The sequence below is a fragment of the Solanum lycopersicum genome, chromosome 11, assembly GCF_036512215.1.
Source record: "Solanum lycopersicum chromosome 11, SLM_r2.1".
Lineage (NCBI taxonomy): Eukaryota > Viridiplantae > Streptophyta > Magnoliopsida > Solanales > Solanaceae > Solanum > Solanum lycopersicum.
The window spans coordinates 24746359-24753405 of NC_090810.1; the positions used below are offsets into that span (position 1 = coordinate 24746359).

General features: G+C 32.4%; 1 pseudogene; it reads right to left on the reverse strand.

The window, feature by feature from the left end:
• Positions 1–404: 404 nt before the first annotated feature.
• On the reverse strand, positions 405–896 carry LOC101250360 (histone H2A.6-like; annotated as a pseudogene).
• Between the last annotated feature and the right edge of the window lie 6151 nt (positions 897–7047).

A 7047-nucleotide genomic window follows, 5' to 3' on the forward strand; every position in this document is an offset into this window, starting at 1 on the left:
TCAAAATTATTTTAATGGAGGTGAACCCAAAATGCATTAAGCTATAGGATTTTGTAGAAACTTACCCTTTGTCCACCTTTTGAATATAGGTAATTAGAAATAAGGATAATTGTGAACCACAATTTTGACATCAAAGGTATATGGGGGCTAAAAGGTGGATGTGGATAGTCATATGTCAATTTAGATAGTTTAGGGGAATTTTAGGTCCTTCTCAATTTTTTAAAAATAATAATAGACAAAACCCACAACAAAACTAAGTGAACACAATAAAAAAACGATCATCTATTTTTTAATGAAGAACAACTTTATTGGATAATTTTTTCAATCATAAAAATTTCTACAATACAAAGAGATAATGACAGCTAAGAGAATTATTTAATTTCATGATCGATTGAATCAGCGATCTAATCCTCCTCCTCAATAGTAGCAACGATGACCTTTGATGAGTTGCTACTGTTGTTGTTAGACATATGACTATTGTATATCTTTGGTATAACACCACAATTAACAATGGTTGAATCTCCAACTAACTTGCTTAATTCGTCATCAATCCTAATAGCCAAGTGAATGTGCGTTGGATTGATTCGGGTTTTCTTGTTTTCCCTTGCTGCATTTCCAGCCAAATCAAGTACCTATAAGCAATCATAAAAATATATATTAAGATTCAGTAATACAAAACACTAGAAATACTAAAGTAGTGAAACTCACCTCAGTTGCAAGGTACTCAACACAGCTGCAAGAAAAACAGGAGCTTCGGCACCCACATGTTCAGCGTACTTTCCGACTTTTAGAAGTTGAGAGATACGACCAACCGGAAAATGAAGACCTGCTTTTGTACTGCGGGAACGATATTTTTTTGCACTTGTGGAACCAAGGGATTTTCCTTTTCCAACCATTTTTATATTTTCTCTACTTCAAAAACATAAAAAAGGTTTTCCTTTTTTATTGATGGAAATCAGGAGAGAAGTGAGTTCTAAAGTAGTTTGATTTGGATATTTATAGGAAACAACAATTATACTCACCCAATAGAAGGCAATCACGTGGATTCAATATGTACGTCGTTAGATGGAAGAGAATCAACGACGGACAATGATGCTGCCACATTTAACCTCTTTCAATGATTATAATGAGTTTAGTTTTGAGCTAAAAAAACAAAAAGGATTATGATGAATTTAATTTGTTTCCAAAAAAAAGAGAAAAGATTGTGATTAGTATTAGATTTAGACATAGATATATTTGTGGGAAATTTTACCCTTGGTATTTGGCTTAATATCCCTTTATATTTATGAGCAAATTTTATTTTTGCATTTTAATTTTTATTTGTTTCAATTGAATACTTAAATACACAATAAAGTTTTTTATTAATTTTGGACACTTTTAGTTTAATTTCTTAGATTTATTTTTGTGCATTATTTCAAATGTTCATAATGTACATAACAATAATTTAGAACATACTTTGTGCGATAATTTCAATTATTGATTGTGATTTTCTCGAAGCAAATTTTAGATGATCTACTCAGCCATTTGAAATTGAGAAAATAACTAAACCACAAATTTTCTCAAATTTAATTTTATATTAACAAGATTAAATGAAATCGACCATTAACTCAAATGTAATCAGGGGTGGCAAATTCAAACTCAAGCCCTTTAACCCCTCCAACCCACTAATATTTTGAGTGATATGAAACCTGAATAGGCTCATGAAAAATCTTGTTAAAATAACATCAACTTTCTTTTAATTTGATATGTTGTACATGGAAATAATAAAGGAAACAAATTTTATTAGGTTTTAAAATACTTTAGAAGAACAAATAAAACAATTAAGCCTAGTAAAATTTGAGTTGGGTTTGGTTGTGTTGGGTTTTGACCCATAATTTATCCCATAACCTAATCCGTTTTGAGCCAACCTGTTTGACCCAAGCAAATTTGGATTGGGTTGGGTCTTGACCTGATTGTTGTCTTATTCGACCGTGACGTGTCCAAATTTTACCCAATCTGCCTAATTGCTACACATATATGTACTGGATCATGTAGTCAAACATAATATTTGAGTTGAAATCACAAACACAGTGATCCCTTAAATTGCTTTTGTTGTCAAATTTCATTGTCTTTTGTTGGAAAAACTTTCATTAGAATTCATTGGTGGAGAGAATCATAGAAAATCATGAAAGAGAGAGATAAAGAGAAAATGATAATTGAATTAAGATTGCATAAGAGTAAAGATATCCACACGTTTATTAATATTTACTATTTCCAGTAAGAAAAATACATCTTTCTATTTTTATAAGAATAAAAGTTGTACTGTAATTTATAAATTAGACAATATAATACATTAGTGAGATATTTTTAAAAATTACTATCTTTTTCATATAAATTGACATATATAACTACATTTTGGGTATTTATAATTCATAGCTAATGTTTGAGATTTTGAGAAAAATCTCTCTAACCTCTCTCCCTATCTTTTTATTTCTCTTCCTCTCTTTCTTCTCTCCATCTTTTCCTCTTTGCATTATGTATTTTGACTTTTCTCTTCCTCTATTTCTCTTTTTTTTTTGTATTTTCACATGTCTTTGTTTTTGTATTTTGTAGCTTTATCCGTCTCTCTCTCTCTCTCTCTCTCTCTCTTTATTTGATAAATTGTATTTTCACTTCTCTCTTCCTTTTTTATTTTGTATTTTCATATATCTCCTTTTTATATTGTATTTTCACCTCCCCTCTCTCTATTTTGTATTTTTCTTATTGTTATTTTTATTAAAAAAAAAGCTAAAAAAAATGTAGGTGCAGTACAATGTTCCCATTGTACAAGATTAAAATTGATATACAAAAATGTAATAATAGCAGGGATATCAAGTTGATATGACACGCTATGGAACTTTAAAACATGGTTATTGAGATGAGGTGAGGAGTTGTGTCTCCATTTGAAAGAATAAGTTTGATTTCATTCTTGGGAGATAGACTATAGAAGTCATCCATTTTGTGTGGAGACTGATGGAGAAATATAAGAAAAAAGAGAACTTAGATATGGTGTTCATTGACTAGGGGACGTCCTCTAGAAATGCGCGGAGGCTAAAGGTGTACCAATTATATTAGGGTGACAACAATTTTGTGATGGAGATATATTTGAAGTAGAAAGATGGATGGAGACTCTAAAAAATTCCTAGTAAAGATTAGGTTGCACCAAGAATCGATTCTTAGGGTACTTCAATTTCTTTGGTAATGGATCAAATAGTATTATATTCATACTGATGTGTCATAGTGTATGCTTGATATAAAACAAATTGATGAGCCATTTGATGGATTTGATGTTAGTTTGGATCTGCGGAGACAAACTATGGAATCTAAATGGTTAGGTTTAGCTGAATCAAAATAAAATATTTGTATAGTTAATTCAATAATACATTATATGAGATTGGCATGAAAGAGAGACTTGATATTCAGGCTATTCCTAAGAAAGATAGTTTCAAGTATCATCTATCAGAGTAGGAAAATCAATGATGATGTCACTCATTGTATTGGTGTGTCATGGATGAAGTGGAGACTTGACTTTGAAGTATTGTATGGTAAAATGATACAACCAAATTTTAAAGGTATGCTATAAGTAGTGATTTTTATGCTCTAAGCCTACATTTTGGACATGGACCGCACTCGAGAACCATTTGTGGTCTCCAAGAAAACCCTTGGCCTAAATGAGTAATTTGTGGAAGAATTAACTCAAGATATAAGGAGATTTTAGTGCATAGTTTAACTAAGATATCTATAACACCCTAAACTAAAAACGGATGTACTAGAGCTTCAAATGTTTGTTCCTGCTTGGTAAACTTGTATAATTTATTTAAAAAATGACTTTAGAAGTTCGTTTGGTGGTTTTAGAGTTCAAATGGCAAGAAACGACCAAGACGTTACTAAACTAGTTGTTTAGTGCTAGTGTGTTCTTGTCTGTTGTTTGGAGTCTGGAGCTGATTGAAGAGACACTAGTTCCTAAGTGGTCATGTGTGGTGAATAAACATATGGGTAAGACTCCCCAAGGACCACCTTAAAGTTCCGTGAGGAGGACCCAAAGTTGAACGCAAAAATTGTGTGAGAGGTTAAACTTACGGAGGGCCAGTTATGGTCTATAAGTGGAGTGACGCCCCTTAGTTAGGGGCGTAGGTACTTACTTAGCTGTGGAGGCTCGGCCTATATTTTAGGAGGCTCCAACAAAAATGATGGAGCAACAAGACTCTCCGTACCTCCACCTATTGTCTGAAGGTTGGCAGTCGTAAGTCACTACTATTTTACTAGTACAAGTCGGCCAAGCGAAGGGTGGTTTGGTAAATTTCAACCTTGGATAGTTAAATTAATGGAGTTTTTTTAGTTTTTCTAGGTATTTTAGGTATATTAAAACATTATTTATACATGATCACCGAAATCAAAACACTTCCCTCCCAAAAAGTTCTCTCACGAACACCGTTGAAGGTCAAGCTAGGATAGGATATTTGAAGTGCTTTGTTCTTCAATTATCGTGGTTATTCAACAAGTGAGGTATGATGATACTTTATTTTGGGTAATTTTAACCCTAGAGTCAATCGTAAAATAGTTTTCAAGTTTCCAAATTTGTGAAAAATTCCAACTATTCTTACTCAAATTCATGATTTTGTATCAAATGTTTTAACATGATAAACTATGATTATATTGATTGTTAATTGATGATTTTAAGGCAAAAAAAATCTATGAATCCTAAAGTTGACTTATAAAGTGGGTTTTATGATTATAATCGGATATTGTTGGAATGGTGTTTAGACTGTATTGTATTGTTGATATCTATATCTTTTTGTGATGAATTGTTGGAGACTTGAGTAATGGTGATCATGGCTTGGGTGAAGGGTAAATTGACCTAATTGTTTTGTTATAATGGAATTATTTTTGTATGGTTTGGTCTACATATGGAAGGGTGTTTACTTATTCAATATGTATTGGGATCATGCCCTTGAAGGCATTCTATGGTGAATAGGAGTATTATAATTGTAATATATATGGGAGAGTATAATGTGAAAGTCATCATGTGATCCAAAGGATATCTTGTATAAAGTTTTATTTTATTGTGATTTAAAGTATGTTTTATCTTAATGTTCAATTTGTGTTAATGTTAGAATGTGAAGAGTCTCTATATATGATGTTGTATATTGATTGGTACACTTAGGTGCCTCCCATTGATGCATATAAGTTGTTGAATCTGATGTCTTGACTTGATAGGCTTAGGCATATTTTTCTTGAGAAATGAATGAATAAATGTCTAGAATCGGTAGACCTAAGTATGGTGTTCTTTCTATAAATGAATAATGGGGACTCAAGTCTATGTATTGAACTAGTTAAACTTAAGTATGATGCCCTTTCATGATGAGTCTAGACTTCTAGGTTAACGCAAAACCTTGAAGCAATAAACCTTATAATGGTGCCTCCTTCTTGTGTGAAATGATAGACATAGATATCGTGGCTCGAAATGGTAGTAAACCTTCTCTAATAAATTATTTAATGAGCTATTTATAATGAACCTTGATCGCTAGACCGAAGCATAGTTCCCTTATTTTTAGAAGTACTATAGGTTTGTAGAACTAATGTTGGTTCCCTCTTTCGTATATACATGTGAATAAACTACTCTATGGGAACCAACGTTAGCACCGAGTAGATATGGTTAATATGGTGTTTCTTATTGGAGAAAAGGATAGAGTCCAATAAACATCATAGGATATCCCCTAAACGATGTGCCATCATGTGTTGTGTATTAGTTCTACCCTTGGATAGTAGAACACCTTCCATATTTTGGTGTATTATGATACCCGATTCAGAGCACAACTAGTGTGGTCTATGTCGGTTAACGCCTATTTCCATAATGTGGGATGCACAATCTAGTTACGTGATAGGTTCTACAACGTGCAGGTACTAGTATGGGATACTATCTACACATGATGCGAGTACTTTAGAAGTTTCTAAAGTGAGTTCCCTAAGTCTTTATGGACTATTATGTGATGTCCTCTAAATGCATGAATGTCTCTATAAATGTCTTTAATTTTGAATGTTGACTTATTGGCTTAAGTTAAAAAGGAAAAGTTATGATCTATCGTAATCTTGAGGAACACCTAGGTGTGGTATGAAGAGGTAGTATGAGATGCCCCTTCTTATCTTACTTAGGTGGGTCTTAGGGTAACTTTAGGTGGATGATCTAAGAAGATGAAATTGTCTAATTGACAAGCACGTATATGTATTGTATATTTATAATGGTTGAGCATGTCTATAATGTTGGTATTTTCTTATATGTGGATAGTGACTTATGATATGTCTCTTTTACATGTGGTTTTATGGATTTTTATCATAGATGGAATGAAATAATATACATCAAATAAATTTCCTTTTTTTCATGTTTTTTGCATACCTAGTACTTAATTGTGTAAGCCCCAGGCTTTTCATATGTCTTTCTACAAAGTATAGGTGCTGGAAAGTGATGAATCTAGTTAGATTTCAAGCTTAGGAATATATTTTTCTCAAAAACTCTTTGCTATGTTCCTATATGTTCGAGGAAAAGGAGTTTATTTTGTATATTTCATGTTTCAATTACTTTGTAATAGACTATTACTAGTTTCTTTTGATTGTAAAGGGACGTGTCCCTATGATGTTGAGATATGTCTATGATCGCTATGATGAGATGTAGTATCCCTTCCTTTTATAAAAGAGTTCCCTATTGTTTGTTTTTTTTTAAAATATTTTAATTCCACACTATTTTTTATAGCCTTTGTGATGTATGCAAGTTAAGGGATAATACCTCTTCGAGGCCAAGTACACCATGTCGCAACTTGGAGGTGTTCTCAAATCATGACGAACTTGGTATTGGAGCCATACGATTTTGTAAATAGTCTCTAGGTTCAAAGTCTCACAAGTCATGTCCAGTAGAATCTTGTCATTGGATTTTGTCATGGCACATCTATAAGTGTAAGGCTATACGATATTCAAAGTTACACTTCTTTCATATTTTTGAAGTCATGTCTTCGAGTTGAGTTATATAAGTGTCAC